Here is a 17,870-nt window from a genome sequence, read left to right as displayed (position 1 = left end):
ACAATAAACCTGTTGGACAATTGCAAAGGCTGAGGCCTTTGATAACTTTGAGAAGTTATCTTTTCCTTAGACAACTTCAAAATTGTTGGCAGGATCCATGTCAAATTGATTGTTCTGGAAATCAGTCAGGACAGTAGGCTTTGTTTTAGGTGTTAATTAATTATGCATAGTCAATGTATTAATAAGCATGAGAAACTGAATGAGATGTGAACATTCACTTATCTGCATGATATACAATATCCCTGGTGCTATGTTATTAATCAGGGATTAACACATTTGAATAGGCTCTTGGATTAAGTCAGGGGAATGCTCCTTTAAGCTTCCATTCTGATTACAGGTATGAACTCTGGGAAGAATTGGAAGTTCTTGTCATTGTACAGATCACATCATGAAGATTTACAAGGGATTATTTTATATTTAAGTTTTATTAATCATAAAGCTGTATAAGAAATGGATTCTAAAAATGTAGAATGATTCTCTTTATTTTTTAATACCGTGTCTGTCACGTCTGCATATTTGATGTCTTATACCAGGAAGGAGTTGAGGAACTAATAGTGTAGATGGGGATAATTTCCTAATCTTTTTAATTCCATTACAGTAAAGTGTGACAATTTCTTGCTAATTAACATAGTAAGTTTAAACTTTCCTTTCAGCAGCGGTCCAAACAAAAGGCCCAGTATCTTTACAGGCCAATGTATCATCCATGAACATCAAATCATCTACAAGGCCTAAACAGAATTCAAAGCCCAAACTAGACATTAGGTTAACACAGGTTCTTATTTTCTAATAAAGATATTTTTCAAAGATGTAATAACTTATCCTTTTTATTATAAATCCATAATTTATGCCTGGTAATAGACCCCTAAATTAAATGTGAAATGTTGATTATTTGGAGAAATACTTCTTATTCCGGAACAAGATAAAGAACAACTCTGATTGCACCTTTTGCCCCTATAGCCACCACAAATGGGCCAATGATGCCCACATCAAGCTTGAAAAAAAAACACAAAAAAGGGAAATATTTATTTGGGACTTGAAATTAAATTGAAAATAATTTTGTAGTTTAGATTTGGCATGGTTTTATCAAAACAGTTAACTATATTATGCCATAACAATGTTCAATGGCTATATTTGTTTTCGTTGCTGACCAAAGGCAGAGGGTCGCAAAGCACATTAAAATAGCATTTTGCAGTAATTTCTACTCATTTATAGCATCAAAAAGTTTCAATGCTGCTGGGTGTTTTTGTGGTTTCCTTACATCTGGCTGGAACCACCTGGCAGCAAAAATAAATCAGCAGCATGCAGTTATCAGCAGCATACAGTTATCCGCAAGTCTGTATATTACTAATTTAGTACTAATTCAAACAATTAACAGTTATCATATTCAAAAGATATCTGCTAATATACTGTATTAAGTACAGAAAAGCTGTGCAGTGGTTTTCATGGGGTGGATATCTTAACATTGAAATTTTAGGGGCCAGGCAAAATTTAAATTCACTAATCTGTATATCTCAAGTCGCTTCTACTGACAGGTCAAAGTCTGTTGATTTAAGATTTATCATACAATGAGATAAAAGCTCCAAGTACAGCCCTCTTCAGATCATCAAACCCCCAAGTATAATACATAAGCACAAATAAAACATAATCAATTTGAGGGTCAGATTGCTAAAATTGTGGTCATACGCCATATATCTGTGACCCAAATCATGGACGGGTGTAAAATCTATGCTCACATTAAGCCAGCAACAGTATGGCTAATTACTGCATGCCAATATCAGATTCATTACATACACCTAATTTAAGTAGTGAAGTTACATCTATCCAGATAATTGCAGATGCAAGAGTAGTACCAGTTTCCAGCAGATTCTTATTTGGCCAGTTTCTCTTCAACATATCAGCAGATCTGTTACTGATTTTTAAAAGTAAAGTGATGATAAAGGATAAATAACCTTTGGTGGAGTCTTCTATAGAATTATACCGAGGGAGTTCCAGCACTGCCTGGATATGACTGTCAAATTTGATATTTCAATCATTGAATTAGTAATAGAAAAGAACTTCCATAAAAAGGCAGTCAGAAGTAGCTGTACAAACAGTAAAGGATATAAACATACCTGGTACTGTCATGCAGGCATAAATTTGCAGATGAATGTAATTTCTAATCCTCAAAGTACTTGTACAGACATTTCATTTGCTTTTACTCTCATATTTATATTTATTTCTGTAAATGTTTTGACCATACCTTTTACCTTCAAAAGGGGAAAAATTTAAATGTACTGTAAAACATTGTGCTGAGTAAATGAAACTTTTCTTTCTGACACTGAAATGTAGTTTTCTTGATTGTTAGCACTGGAATTCAATCACTGCTTCTTTTAAGTGGGAGACAGATCAATTTCATTTGTAGTCTCTGATTATAACTGAAAGTCACAATTTAAATCAAGAGATTTGAGAGTTACAGTTTTCTCAATCAATTTTTAGATAGTTTTTTTTGGAGGGGATAGAAAAGCTGCGAACAAAGTGGAGTTTTCCCATATAGTTCTGGGGTGTTAGCAGAGGAATAATTTTCTAACTTTACATTAGTTGCAATGAGCTTTGGCTGCTAGAACACATAAAAAATTTCAAACATTAATTTAAATGGCTGGGCACACACTGCACACTTCCTATTATGCAAGCCCAACAGCCAAGGCTCCCCTTAATCATACAATATGTAATACAGACTTATTGAATTTTAGACCAACAATACAAATGAGGCAAAATGATATCAAAACAACAAACAAGAAATTACATTTGAACTCTGAAAATTTGGCTATTAAAGATTACAAGTTATGTAGCTGCTTTTTTTACCCCCTTCAAAACTCTAATTTTCTTCCCTAATACTAATTTTAAACATTGAATTATTGCTCAAATCATTGCCCTTCCTTTTAAATTCATGTACAGTGAGGCAGACAATAACCTGGTCTGATGCAGAGCCTTGACATACTGTTTAACAACGAGCTGAACTTCTTTCCCAGCATTTCATCTATTTCCAAAACCAAATTCATTCACCATTGAAATCCATACACCTCCTTTCCCTCTAACTCTCCCAATTGCTACCAAAAGCCTAATCTGAACATTTACCAATTTGAGGCCCAAGTTCTCCAAAAAACTAATAACTTATGCCATAGCCCACTGCCTCATCTACATATTCCTATTCCTATCTTTGACATGTTCCAGTGACTTTTCCAGACCTCATTAGATTAATATTTAAGATCATTGACCTGATTTCTAAATAATGATGTCCTATCCTATCAAAGCAGCTTCCTATAGCCATACATTTCCATTCACATCCCTTCCTGTTCTGACATCAGCTTGCTTCTTATTCCCTATTTTCTCTGCTGCACCACTAAAACTCAGGTATCTGCCACTAAAGATCCTCCCCTCCTTTTTCCCAACTTTTAAAAAAATGTCTTCTAAAATCTCTTCAATGATAATTTTGACCCTCATATCTAACTTGATGTTTCCTCTTTTTCAGTGAGCACTTCCCCGTTGCTCTATAAAGTGCCTTGAGGCATTTTGTCATGCTTCGAGGAGTGCTATATAGAAATGCAAGTTGTTGGTGTTACTGTTCTAGGGTTCAGCTTAGAACTCTTAATCCATCAGTTAAGAAATCTGTGAAACAGTCTGTGATGTCTTGCCAAATAGTGAGTGTACACACATCCTACAACTCCATCATACAGGAATGCTGTATTAACAATAAAAGGACTTATTAATATGGTCAATGCAAAACAGTTTTTGGTTAAAAATACTTTTAACAATATAATAGGTTGTCCAGTATGGCTACTTTCACCATACCATTGAATATGAATGAGAAGAATTCCTCTGCTTAAGTCTTTCTGTAATCTGGTAAATTAGTGATACTTTTTGAAATCAGCTGGAAATTCGGACTAGCACAATGCCTGAACGCAATCGTGTTCAGCATCTGGAACATGCCAGCATTGGCAACTAGAGTTATGTACCACAACACAAGGGTGAAATTCTTTCTGTCCATAGCTTTAGCAATAAAGTCAGAACAAAATTAGGGTCCCTGCTGATCCTCAGCAGGCTAGTAAATAGCTAGATATTCAAAGAATTTGCTCAAAATTGTTTGTTTACAAGTTGTACTGTGAATCAAAAGTGGTGCTTGGCATAAGTTATGCCACAAAATGTCAAAAATGAGATGAATAACGATTAGAATTAGACCCATTTCTAATCTAGAAATACCAGAAACTACTCTATACTGGAAGTCCAGCTCAATTTCACAATGACTGAATGGTGTTTTTTAGCCTGGTTGCAGATCATCAATAGTCTTAAGTCCAGACATTCACCATGTTTTGTCCAAGACTCTCAAGTCAAGCTAGTTCTCACAATTAATGAGTGACTGTGACCTCCACCTTATTTCTTAAACATGCATGTTTGTAAGTTTTCATAACATACATACAAGATAATCCAATTGGAACTACTATTGCTCAAGCCATTGGCAGCTGGGGGTGAAAAGTAAAACAGCTGTGTCCTATAAGCAGCAGCAAGTTCCAGCTGTAACCATGGTAACACTTAGCCAATAACGATCACTGAGCTTTTTGTGGTGTCTATAACACAAAGCACATTTATCTTTTCAGCTTACTGGTATGTCTAAGGTTTACAGTACATTCCAAAATCATCCAATTTGAAGGAAATCAGAGGAAAATAGGAGAGATCATTTAGCCTCTCGGGCCTACTCCATGGGATCAGGGCTGATTTGCGGCCTCATTCTATACACCCTCTGACATTTTAAAATTTACAATTTATTTAGCATCAACTGCAATTTGTAGAAGAGTTGCAAACTTTTACCACCCTTTGTATATAGAAGTGTTTCCTAATTTCACTCTGGAAAGATCTAGCTCTAATATTTAGACTGAGACCCCTAATCCTACTCAATGGAAATTATTTCTCTGTATCTATCTTATCTGTTCCCTTACTTCTTTGAAAACTTCAATCAAATCACTTCTTACTTCTTAGCCTTGTAAATGCTAGGGTATACAATCCTAGGTTGAGAATTCCTTCTCATAATTTGACTCATGGAATCCAGGTATCATGCTGACAAATCTACACTGCAATATCCTTTTTAAGATGTGCTGCCCAGAACTGCTCATAGTATTCCAGGGTAATCGAACTAGTCTTTTGTATTGCTGAAGCATAACTTCTCCCCCTTGTATTCTAGTCCTCTAGATATAAAGACTAACATTCTCTTAGTCTCTCTGACTGTTTTCTGTACCTGTTTGTGCCATTTTAATGATCTATGTACCTGGATCTTCAGGGCCCTTAGGATCTTTGAATCTCCACTGTTTCTAATTTTGCACCATTTAGAAAATACCCTGTTTTAGATCCAAAGTAAATGACCTCACATTTACCTACATTGAAATCCATATGTTACAGTTTTGTCCATCCATTTAATTTATCAATTTGGATATATGGTTTTCTACTTCATCATCTAACTCATTAATAAATATGGTGAAAAAATTAGACTTCAACACAGATCCTTACAGACCAGTAGTCACATCCTGCCCATTTCAGTACCTGCCCTGTTTCCATACTCACTGACTCCTGCTGCTCAGCAAGTTTCTAAGCCAATAATTCACTTTCAATTCCATGGCCAGAATTTTACATTCAGCGTGCGGGTGCATGATGAGGATGCGCAGTAAAATGATGCGCGATAACGTTGGACGTGCATCCTGATGTCACCACGCACTGTCGCGATATTCAGAAAGGAGGCATGCCCGGCATTAATTAATGGGCTGGTTAAGGCCCTTGAGGCACCAATTGTTTGTGATTTTACGCAGCCCGTGCGATTTTCAGGATGTTGCCAGGTAACGGAAGGCTTTCTGATATCTGGAAAGATCCACACAGTCTGAATCCTCCGGGGGACTACTGGAGACACCAATGGTTCTGAAACATGGCAGGTGGAAAGGCCACATTTTCAAAAACCTCATCCACAGGCGGGATAAGAGGGGTGAGTGGGCTTGCTAATGTGACTTGTTTGTACCTTAGCTTATTATGTTACTGCTGCTTGCTTGTGTGAATAGGACAACTTCATTTCACTTCAGAGCTGCTTTTACAGAAATAACAGCCTTCAGTTCAGGACTCTGGAGGAGTCATACCACTTGGGCCTTCCAGCTATCAGACAGTCTTCCCTTACCCTGGGAATGGGGATTGTTGTCTCCGCTGGAGTCACCTCTCTGAGGAGGAAGAGAGGGCCAGAAGGGGAAGAGGCCAGATGTCCCTTTTCAGCCTCTAGGGGAGTGACCTGTGGGAGGACAGGCACAGCCACAAGGGGCACAGGGCCTACAGGAAGTGCAAGGCGGAAGGGGCCGCAGAAGACATCACTATCCTACTGCCAGGGTTTACAGGCGGCTATGCAGCTACCTCAATATGTCTGATGTGCAATGCTGAAGGAGGCTCCGCCTCTCAAGGGAGACCGTGACCTCCATCTGTCAATGGTTAGTCCTGAGGTCAGCTCCAACAGTGTGGGTGGACTCCCCATGCCAGTGGTGCTGTAGGTCACAGTGGCCCTCAACTTCTGTGCCTCCGGCTCTTTCCAGGGATCGGTGGGTGATTTTTGTGGAGTCTCCCAATGAGTTGTCCACAGTTGTGTCAAGCTGGTGACAGACGCTCTGTTCAGGCCTGCATTGACTTTCATTCATTACCGCACAGACGAGGCCAGCCAGGCAGAGAGTGAGCCAGAGGCTTTGCAGCGACTGCTGGGTTCCCCTGCATCCAGGGTGCAATCAATTGCACACATGGCCATCAAGGCACCAGCGGGTGAGTCGGGTGCCTTCATCAACAGGACGGGATTCCACTCCGTGAATGTGCAGATAGGATCCAGATTCTGCAAGTCTGTGCAAGGTACCCAGGCAGCTCCCATGACGCTTACATCCTGAGATATTCCCAGGTGCCGAGGCTCTTCAGTGCTCTAGTCCTGCTGGATGGATGGCTGCTGGGCGACAAGGGCTATCCCCTCAAAAGGTGGCTCATGTTGCCTCTCCGCCATCCAAGAACAGAGGCTGCGCAGTGGTCCAATAGGAGCCATGCCTCCACAAGGGCAATGGTAGAGAAAGCCATAGGTCCTCTCAATATGCACTTCCAATGCCTGGACCGTTCAGGAGGCGCACTGCAATACCCCTCAGATCGTGTGTCACTGATAGTGGTTGCATGCTGTGCTCTCCACAATTAGGCACTGGAAAGGGGCGACGTAGTGGAGGAAGAAGATGTGGACGCAACTGCTCTGGCAGCAGACAATGAGTCTAGTAGTGAAACCGAGGACGAGCACGCTCAGGAGAATGCTGAGGGGATAGATATAGATGCTGATCTCGGCAACCTCCAGGGAGGCAGGGACAGCGGGGAGGCTTTGATCCAACGCTCCTTCAGCTAGCCTACCAAAGAAGAACCGCCACCACCACATGCTAGGGCTGCAGGCTCCATATTCGATACCCGACAGGAACATTTGCCTGGTGAACACAATGCACTATGTGCCATTTCAATAAAGTTCAATGACAAACAAGTCACTTGTAACATCATGGGTTACCCCTGTACCTGCAGAAGTAATGAAGTACCCAGAGGCTTGTTGAACACAAACACATTTAATGGTGTGGTGCCTGGCATACATAATACAAATTAAATTTAAAGGTGTTCTCCATCACACCTAATAATAATTAACTTAAAAGTGGGGAAAAAATATCACCAGTGATAAGCCCATGTTGTGCTTAAGGTGCTTTAAGATTTTGCTAGTGGATGCGATGTCTTGGTGCTCCCCCTCGCTGGCACCGGCATTGGAGACAGCCTGCTTACTCTGCTGTCCTGTTGGCTTTGATGACTTTGGCGGATGTCCCCAGGCCCACGGAGCCTGTGCTGGCCCCACCTGGGAGGGAGCGGCCAGTGCCATGGTTGGCATCGCCCCAGTTGCTGCAGCTTCATCAGATTCCACGGTCACTGGCAGAGGAGTGGAGGAGCTGCTGCCATCATCCGGAATGCCCTGAGAGGAGCCTGCAGGGACAACAAATAGGTTGAGCGCCAACGTCAGGTTGCTTTAGACATCCCTGCTCACCATTTATGGATGGGTACTTAGCTGGTCTACTGGATGCCCAATTTATCTTCCACATTGACAGTGACCACCTGAGATCATTGCTGGTGTGAGGGCTTGCAGGTCCAAGTGTATCCCCAGGAACCTCTGATTCAGCTCCTGGAGGAACCTCTCTGCGGGTGTCACCGCTGTCTCCATGGAGAAGGCAGCGCGCTTGGCCGGGGTTATTGCATCGCTCATGCTTCGCATGGACTCCTCCACAACGGACACCATGGCACACATTCCCTCATGTATCTCCACCAGACCCTCCCACGCATCCTGCTGGACTTCCAGCATCTGCTGCCTTAGGGATGACTCCAGAGGCACATCATCAGCCACCGACTGAGCATGTTCCTGGTCCCCAGCAGTCCTCCAACTGCCGGTGCCCTGGCACTCTCTGACTCCATCTGCACCTCAAGTGAGTGTGAAGTGCCCTCACTGCTGTGCACCGAGATACTATCCACTGATCTAATGCCCACCGAGGTGCTGGTATTACGCTGGTGCCTGCCTGGCTAAGAGGGTGTGACGCAGATGCGTTTCTATGGTTGCTGTCCTCTGGGGTCAGAGGTGGGCCTTCAGGCTCCTCACCCCAATGAGCTTCTGGTGACCCTGAAAGGAAGAACAAGTACATGTCATTAGTTGAAGTAGTTACACTGTTACTGTGCATGCCCGGCACCTGGATCAGGGTGCCCTCGTCTTTCCATTATCAATGAGGATTCCACGTTCGAGGCTCACATCAATATAGAAACAATAGCAGAATGGTTGTTATGACAGACATTGTGACCTCAGTGCACTGCACTCTTACCTCCCTGTGGCACCCCAACCTCACCACGGCCGGTTGACCTAGGCGCATGGTGCCTCTCCAGCTCCAGGGCCTCCTGCTCATATCTACTCATGATTAGAAGGTGGGGCGGTCTTCTGTCAGTCCACAACTTCTTGGCATTGTTATGGGATGTCTTCTCCTGAAAGGACAGAGGAGCATTGATTAGTCCACCCTGTACCTGCAATGCCATTACAGCCTGGCCAACCCCACCTGAGGAATACCTCGCAGGGCTCAGCCGATTTTGACCCTGGATGCCACCTCCCAGGCATTTTTGGTGTGGTGGGGGGGGGGCCTCCTCCTCCTGTCCCTGGGGACAAGTATATCTCTGTGTGCTGTTGCCTCCTTCAGGAAGCAATGAGACACTCAATGGAAAAACACGGGGCCAACTGCCCCGCCAGCCTGCCCTCTCGCCTGCTGTGTTCAGCACTTAAGTGCTCCATGCCGAGGTTTCTCTGAGTCACTGATGCCTTTGCATGGCTGCCACGGCTGCTTTTGAGTTGGCCGCTGGATCGCCAATGGACTCAGCGGACATTGAGCTCCCGCCCCCGCCCGCCCCATATCACTGTTGCCGCTTTCGCGTCTTACCCTGGGCGGGCCTTACTTGGTCACTCCCGTTGAGCCCACCCGACAAATGTAAAATCCTGGCCCATGCACTTCAGCTTTAGCTAACGATCCCTTGTGAGGGTCTTTAATCACATGTTTTCTGGAAGCACATATAATTAAAATAACATAAATATTACTTTTGAAAGCAATTAGTATTGATAAAAGAAGTAGCACAGGAGGAATTAATGGGAATGAAAGCTGACAAATCTCCTGGGCCTGATGATCTACATCCCAGACAGTCGTTAGAGGTGGCTGTAGAGATGGTGGATGCAGTGATGGTCATCTTCCCAAATTGTTTGGATTCTGGAATGGTTCTTGAAGATTGAAAGGTAGCAAATGTAACCCCACTATTTATGAAAGAAGGAGGAGAGAAAATGGGGAACTACAGACATGTTAACTTGATATCAGTAGAAGGGAAAATGCAAGAATCAATGAAAAAGGATGTGATAACTGGGCGCTTAGAAAATAATGGTGAGATTGGACAGAGTCAACATGAATTTATGAAAGAGAAATCATGTTTGACAAACCTGTTAGGAGTTTTGAGGATCTAGCTAGCTGGGAAGATAAAGGGAAACCAGTAGGTGTGGCGTACTTGGATTTTCAGAAGGCTTTCAATCACGTCCCACACAAGGAGTTAGTAAACAAAATTAGAGTACATGGGACAGGGGTAATATACTGGCATCGACTGAGAATTGCTAATGGACAAAAAACAGAGAGCAGGAATAAATGGGTCATTCTCAGGTTGGCAGGGTATGACTAATGGGGTACTGCAAGGATCAGTGCTTGGCCCCAGCTATTCACAATCTATATCAATAATTTGAATGTAGGGTCCAAATGTAATATTCCCAAGTTTGCTGATAACACAAAACTAGGTGGAAATAGGAGTTGTGAGGAGAATGCATAGCAGCTTCAAAGGGATTTAGACAGGCCAAGTGAGTGGTTTGAACATGTCATAGAATATAAGGTGGAAAAATGTCAAGTTATCCATTTTGGTACGAGAAACAGAAATGCAGATTATTTCTTAAATAGTGAAAGATTAGGAAGTTAACAGCAAAATATTGTGGATGCTGGAAATCTGAAATAAGAACAGAAAATACTGGAGAAACTCAGCAGGCCTGGCAGTATCTGTGGAGAGAGAAACAGAGTTAATGTTTCGAGTCTGTATGACACTTCAGAGAGATTGGGAAGTGTTGATTTCCAAAGAGATCTGGGTGTCCTTGTTCATGATCAGTTGAAAATTTTCAACATGTTCCATCAACCTATCCTTAATTATAGACATTAGTAGTTTTCCAACAACAGAATTTAGGCTAAGTGGTCTATAATTCCCTAGTTTTTCTCTCTCATCTTTCTTAAATACCAGAGTGATATGCACATCTTTCAAATATAAAGGAACACTTGTGAATCAAGAGAACTTTGAAAGATTATGATTAACATTGCTGATGCACTAACCAAGAGGAGATAGCACCAGGTCTGACCAAATTTTTCAAATGTCCTTCGATATGAAAATGGTGCCAGAATCAGGCGAGTAACAAATGTAACAAACTGTGCAAGATGGAAGATAATGATTAATTGTGTAACTATAGACTAGTTATTTAAACATCAACTGAATAGAAGTTCGATTGAATGACATGAAATAAAAGGTTTGGGCACATGGAGAAGGGTTGGGAAAACTTTGCCCTAAGTTTTAATATGAGGTTCATTTTTGCTCGATTATACAAGAATGGATATCTATAGACACACATATCTATAAAGGATTTGGACTTGAGAGTCAACAGTATGAGAGAGATGGATAAATTTGCAATTATATAGCATCTTTTTTTGTTCTTACAACATCTCAAAGTGCTTCAGAACCAATAAAATACAAACCTTCCTGAAGATGTAAGTTTGGAGTTTGAAAAACAGTGAGGGAGTCTGTAAAGAATTTTAGAAAGGCATAGAGAGTTAGCAGAATGGACAAGCAAATAGTAAATGCAATTTAAGTTGGATGTTTGCAAGACAATGACTTTTGGGAGAAGAACAAGGAATTACCGTATGCATTAAATGGAAAAAAGCTGAACATGTTGATGAACAGAGAGGTACAGAAATTCAAATACGTAGCTCCTTGAAAATACAAGTAGAGCTAAATAAAACCATCAAAATAGTTGTACCTTTTGTTTGATACGAGGTTAGACTTCAAGAGGAAAAGATAACAAGTAATTTGTACTAGGAAATCATTCTGTACTGTACTGTTTTAGGTGCCACCATACAAATAAGGAGGGAAAACAAAGCTTGCATTTGCATAATGCTTTTCACAATCTCAGAATGCTTTGCAGTTAATGAAGTACTTTTGAAGTGATTCACTCATGTTTTCCATTCCCTAGCCACTGACTCCAACCATCTAGCCTCTGAGCATCCTGGATTTTAATCACTTCATCATGCCACCATGCCTTCAGCTGACAAGTCCCGAACCTCTGGAATTCCTTCCCTAAACCTCCCCGACTCTCTTTCCTTGTTTAAGCTGCTCCTTAAAATCTACTTCTTTGACCAAGGCTTTGCTTATTTGCGCCAACCTCTCTCTATGTGGTTCAGTGTCAAAATTTTGCTTGATAACACTCAGGTGAAGCACCTTGGGACATTTTATTATGTTAAAGACATTTTATAAATCCATGTTGTCATTATTGAGGGAAACCTGCCACTCAATTTGCACACAGCGTATATGGTCCCACAAACAACAATAAAATAATAACCAGATGAACTTTTTTCATTCTGTTAGTTAAGGGATAAATATTGGCCAGGAGAGATGAGAAACTATATTGATAAGGATAAGTGAGACTATTGCTGCTGGAGCGGAAAAGGCCAAGAGGAGATTTAACAGGAGTTAGGAAAATTATGAAGGGTTTTGACAGAGTCAATAGTAAAAGACTAAATCCTGTGATTGGAAAGTTTGAAGAGTCATTGATTTAAAATTGCTACAGCAAAGTGTTAGACATAGAAATGATTTGGCATATTTGGTGATAATTTGGGCTTATAAATGTACGTTGTAGAAGCCTATTGGTTTATGAAAGGTGAAACAGTAAAAAAAATCATTATTTTTCAAAAAGCAGCAATCAAGTAACAAATAAGAGGAAAGGTAAGTGTAAGATTGTGTTTAAGAAGCCACATTATTCCTGAACTGATAAAGAGAAAAGGAGAAAGACACATTTCTTATTTATATATGTAGGTGGCAAAGAAGAGCAGATTTTAGCATAACTATATTTCCTTTCTCTCACTGACCAATAACTTTTCAACATTCACTGGATGAGTTCACAAGTGAAGAGTGATTACTTGGGCACTGTGTTGCAGTTCTACGACTGAGTTGCCTGAAGGATTAAAAATGAAATAGAATGTGTATGATGGAGGTCATTTTAAAAGGCTATTTGCATTGGATGGGGACATTAATCACATAATATCGGTTTTAGAAATAAGCAACTACTAATAAACAACGCATATTCAGCCCAGTCATGGGAAATAATCAATATACATCACATTCATCAAAATAAAACTTAATTCTTCAATATGTGGTAATGACATGGCATTCTGTGATTGTAAATGTTGTGTATGTCATCAGTCATCAAAAATTATCTAAAATAGAATAAGTACCCCTAAACCAATCATGAATACATTTAATGAATTCAATTTTTATCCTAGTGTTTCACAGAATCACAGAATTTTAAAGGCACAAAAGGAGGCCATTTGGCCCATCGTGTCTGCACTGGCTCTCCAAATGAGCATTATGACCTAGTGCCATTGCCCTGCCTTTTCCCCATACCTCTGCACATTGTTTCTATTCAAATAATCAAATAATGCCCTCTTGAATGCCTTAATTGAACCTGCATCTCTTCCAGGCAGTGCATTCCAGACCTGAACTATTCGTTGTGTGAAAAAGTTTTTTCTCACATCACATTTGCTTCTTTTGGAAATCACTTTAAATCTATGCCCTCTCAATCTTGATCCTTTTACGAGTGGGAACATCTTCTCCCTATTTACTCTGTCCATCCCCATCGTGACTTTGAACATTTCTATCAAATCTCCTCTTAGCCTTCTGCTCTCCAAAGAGAACAGTTCCAACCTCTCCAATCTATCTTCATAACTGAAGTTTCTCATCCCTGGAACCATTCTTGTAAACCACTTCTGCACACTCTCAATGTGTTCACACCCTTCCTATAATTTGGCACCCAGAACTGAACACAATACTCCAGCTGAGTTCTAACGAGTGTCTTCTATAAATTCAGCATAACCTCATTGCATTTGTACCCTATGCTCCTAATAATAAAGCCCAGGATACTACATGCTTTATTAACTGCTCTCTCCATCTGTCCTGCCACCTTCAATGATCTATGCACATATACACCCAGGTTTCTCTGCTCCTGCTCCCCCTTCAAAATTTCACCCATTATTTTATATTGTCTATCCATGTTCTTCCTATCAAAATGCATCACTTCACACTTCTCCGCATTGAACTCCATCTGCCACTTATCTGCCCACTCCACCAACGTGTCTTTGAAGTTCTGCACTTTCCTTCTCGCAATTTACAACACTCCTAGGCTTCATATCATCTGAAAACTTTGCAATTGTCTACTGCACAACAAGATCTAAATCATTAATATATATCAGGAAAAGCAAGAGTCCCAATACCGACCCCCGGGGAACTCCACTACAAACGTTCCTCCAGCCTGAAAAACATCCATTGACCATTACTCTCTGCTTCCTATTTTTCCGTCAATTTTGTATTCAAGTTGCTATTGTCTCTTTTATTCCATGAGCAGTAACTTTTCTTACAAGTCTGCTGTGTGGCATTGTATCAAAAGCCTTTTGAAAGTCTGTGTACACCACATCAACAGCATTACCCTCTTAGACCTTTTCTGTTACGTCTTCAAAAAAACTCCAGGAAGTTAGTTAAACACGATTTCCCCTTTAGAAATCCATGCTGGCTCTTCCTTTTCAACCCATATTTTTCCATATGACCACTAATTCTATGCTGAATAACTGTTTCTAGAATCTTGCCCACCACTGAAGTTAAACTGACTGGTCTATAATTGCTGACATGTGTACGTTGCTTACATATCCTTCTTCCTTCACCGAGGTTTCCCACCCACTATTGTTGGCAAGGCCCTCAACCATATCTGACCCATCTCTCATGCCTTTGCCCTCACATCTTCCTCTCCCTCCCAGAACCATGATAGGGTCCCCTTTTTCCTCACTTTTCACCCCACCAGCCTCTGCATTCAAAGGATCATCCTCCGCCATTTCCACCATCTCCAGCATGATGCCACCACCAAACATATCTTCCCTCCCCCCCCCAACCCCCCATTGGCATTTCATAGGGACTGTTCCCTCCGGGACACCCTGGTCCACTCCTCCATCACCCCCAATACCTCATCTCCCTCCCACAGCACCTTCCCATGCAATCACATAAGGTGCAACACCTGTCCCTTTATCTCCTCCCTCCTCACTTTCCAAGGTCCCAAACACTCCTTTTAGGTGAAGCAGCACTTCATTTGCAGCACCTTCAATTTAGTCTACTGCATTCGCTGCTCCCAATGCAGTCTCCTCTCCCTTGGAGAGACCAAACGCAGACTGGGTAACTGCTTTCCGGAACTCCTTCGGTCTGTCTGCAAGCATGACTCAGACCTTCCTGTTGCTTGCCATTTCAACACCCTATCCTGCTCTCATGCTCACATGTCCGTCTTTGGCCTGCTGCAATGTTCCAGTGAAGCCCAACACAAACTGGAGGAATAGCACCTCATTTTCTGTTTAGGCACTTTACAACCTTCCAGACTTAACACTGAGTTCAACAACTTCAGACCATGAACTCTCTCGTCCATCCTCACCCCCTTTTTTCAATGTTCATTCTCATTTCTTAATTTTTTTTATCTACTTATTTTTATTTAAATTCATTTGTTTTATCCCCTTTCATCCTATTTTCAATCTTTTGTCTCACCACTGTACACTCCACCCCCAAAAGGGCCATCTCTCACTTGTTCATGTTGTTCTTTCCAGAGTTCTTACCCCTGTCTGCCATTATCACATTCTGCTTTCTGACCTTAATGCCACCATCAACACCTCCTTTAGCCAGTATCACTATCATTAACACCCTTTTGTCCTTTTTTCCATATCTCTGGCAATCTCTCCTTTGCCTCTACCTATCACGGGCCTTCTATCCAGCTTCATCTGCTCCACCCTCCCTTAAAAAGTATAAATTTCATTACATTTTTACTTCTCTTTAGCTCTGAAGAGTCATATGGACTCGAAACGTTAACTGTTTTTTTTTCTCTCCACAGATGCTGTTAGACCTGCTGAATCACAATTTTCTGATTTTGTTTCAGATTTCCAGCATCCGCAATATTTTGCTTTTAACCTTTCTTTTTAACAAGGATGGCACATCATTCGAAGAGCTTGATAACATTATTGTTGTCTAATCTTTACGCATCAGATATTTACAAGACATTTTGTGTTCTGAAGGTGTCTCTATTCCTAAACCTGTTTAAAAATCTTAACGGAAACGTAACGCCGGAGGCCTAACTGTAATCTAATATCCTTCCGTTCCAAATCCTCAAGGTTTCCACTAATGTTTCAAATGTGTGTCTAGCACAAAATAATTTCGAAGAAAAATAAGATGAGAAACTTAGGGCAATTGAGGTATAACTGCGATCGAAATTCTACGTAGTTTTGCAAACTTTCTTCTGATGTTTGTTTCCACTGCTTTATTTGCTCGATCATTGACCTTGAAACTGCGACATAGAAGAATATTTACTTTCGTGTTAAACATGCGGTGCACCACAGCAATTTCATGCTTTATATCACCCATTGAAATCAAACTCGCGCGAATGAAGATGAATTATTGATCAGTTGTTTGGATCATTCGGCAGGGACACGACAGTATCATTGAAATCCAAAGAGACTCCAGTCTTCCTACAGATTGCCCCAAAACTTTACGCTAGAGCACGAGGATTCGATTGGCTGCCCCGTGACTGTCTGGAAAAAAACAAGTAGATTTCTACTGCTGAGGCTGAGAGAGAGAGAGAGAGAGCAGGCTGTTGGCGCCAACATAACTTTAGGCAAAAATCAACAACCTTTTCTCCAATAACTAGCCTTGTTATTGTTTTTGAACTAAAGCCTCTGTCACCCGAAGGTGCCCGGGCTGCAGAAACAAAGCTGCTGCTCTCTGGCCAGCCAGCCCACTCCGCCTGTCCAGACCCTCACAAACTACTCACTCCGTCCAGTAGACAGGCAGCAAAAATACACCGCCTCACTCTCCCTTCAATTCAACGAGAAATCAAAAATCAGTCCGTCTCTCGCGCCATTTTAACTCCCGTTTCCCTTGGAACAGCAGCGGGAAGGGTTTTTTCCACTCTGGTCCCTGGCGGCGGCGGCGGCGACATGTACAGCTGGCATTGGATTCAGTTCAGTTCATTTTCCACCAGCGACTCGGACAACTCAATAGAAACTCATTTAAACTGGAAACAGAGATGCAGCAATGCAAAATGTGTACTATCTCAGGAATTCATCATTGCGAGGAATGCAACAACTAGTTGCACTATTTAATAGGCGCAGGGATACCATTCTGCATACTTTCCGTAACTCAGCTGCCATTTTCCTGGGTACGTTTATTTTATATACTGTATAAAACTCGCAGTTCAGGCTATGTCAATAATTGAGTACAGAGCGCACTTAAGTATATGCACAATAGAAAAAAAAAACTACTCGATGTTCTCGTGTAACTCCTTCTTCAAATAAAGACTGTCTGAAGCAAAGTGTTTTTGGATTGAATCTCACTTCTTTACGGAGTCTTTCCATTTCCTACTATTCTACCGTATTTTAGATGATAAATTCCAATGTGAAATCCAATAGGGACTTAATAAAATGGCGTTTCACAAAACAATGTCAAAAAGCAACAGCATTTTTAAAACCAGCAACGTATCTTCAGTTCGGACATTGTTTTAAGCTTATGTTGATAATGATATGAATGCTTGTTCTCAATGCGCCACTAAATAGCGTCTACTTCCAATCCTGTTTTACCATACATTCTATTATTTGCAAGTATTTTACGCCAATGAAGAAATAGTTACTATGTTCCATATAACAACGAATTTAGATTAGCAACCCATTATTCGTTTCGGTGCAGAATGCTAAGGGCCCTAGCAAAATAACTGACATTGTGCTTTTGAGACGTGAGTTCCAACACTCTGCTTCATCCTTTCATGATTGAGACAAATTAAATAATGCAGTATACACTTTGCTTAAATTTACTGTAGCTAAGGTGTCCTAAGCTCAACCATCTTCAGTTGCTTCATGAATGAATTTTCTTCCATCATAAGG

General features: G+C 41.2%; 1 protein-coding gene across 1 annotated transcript in view; it reads right to left on the bottom strand.

Annotated features, from left to right (window-relative positions):
• LOC121284595 (zinc finger protein 518B) overlaps positions 1-16,742 on the bottom strand; it is a 41,775-nt gene extending 25,033 nt beyond the window's left edge. Inside the window, exon 1 of the mRNA XM_041200096.1 lies at positions 16,306-16,742. The gene's annotated coding sequence lies outside the window, so the exon portion shown is untranslated. The remainder of the gene's footprint in view (positions 1-16,305) is intronic.
• Between the last annotated feature and the right edge of the window lie 1,128 nt (positions 16,743-17,870).

The sequence above is a fragment of the Carcharodon carcharias genome, chromosome 1 (genome assembly GCF_017639515.1).
Source record: "Carcharodon carcharias isolate sCarCar2 chromosome 1, sCarCar2.pri, whole genome shotgun sequence".
Classification (NCBI taxonomy): Eukaryota; Metazoa; Chordata; class Chondrichthyes; order Lamniformes; family Lamnidae; genus Carcharodon; species Carcharodon carcharias.
The sequence above is the reverse complement of the archived record's forward strand: the minus strand, read 5'-3'. Positions and strand labels throughout refer to the sequence as shown.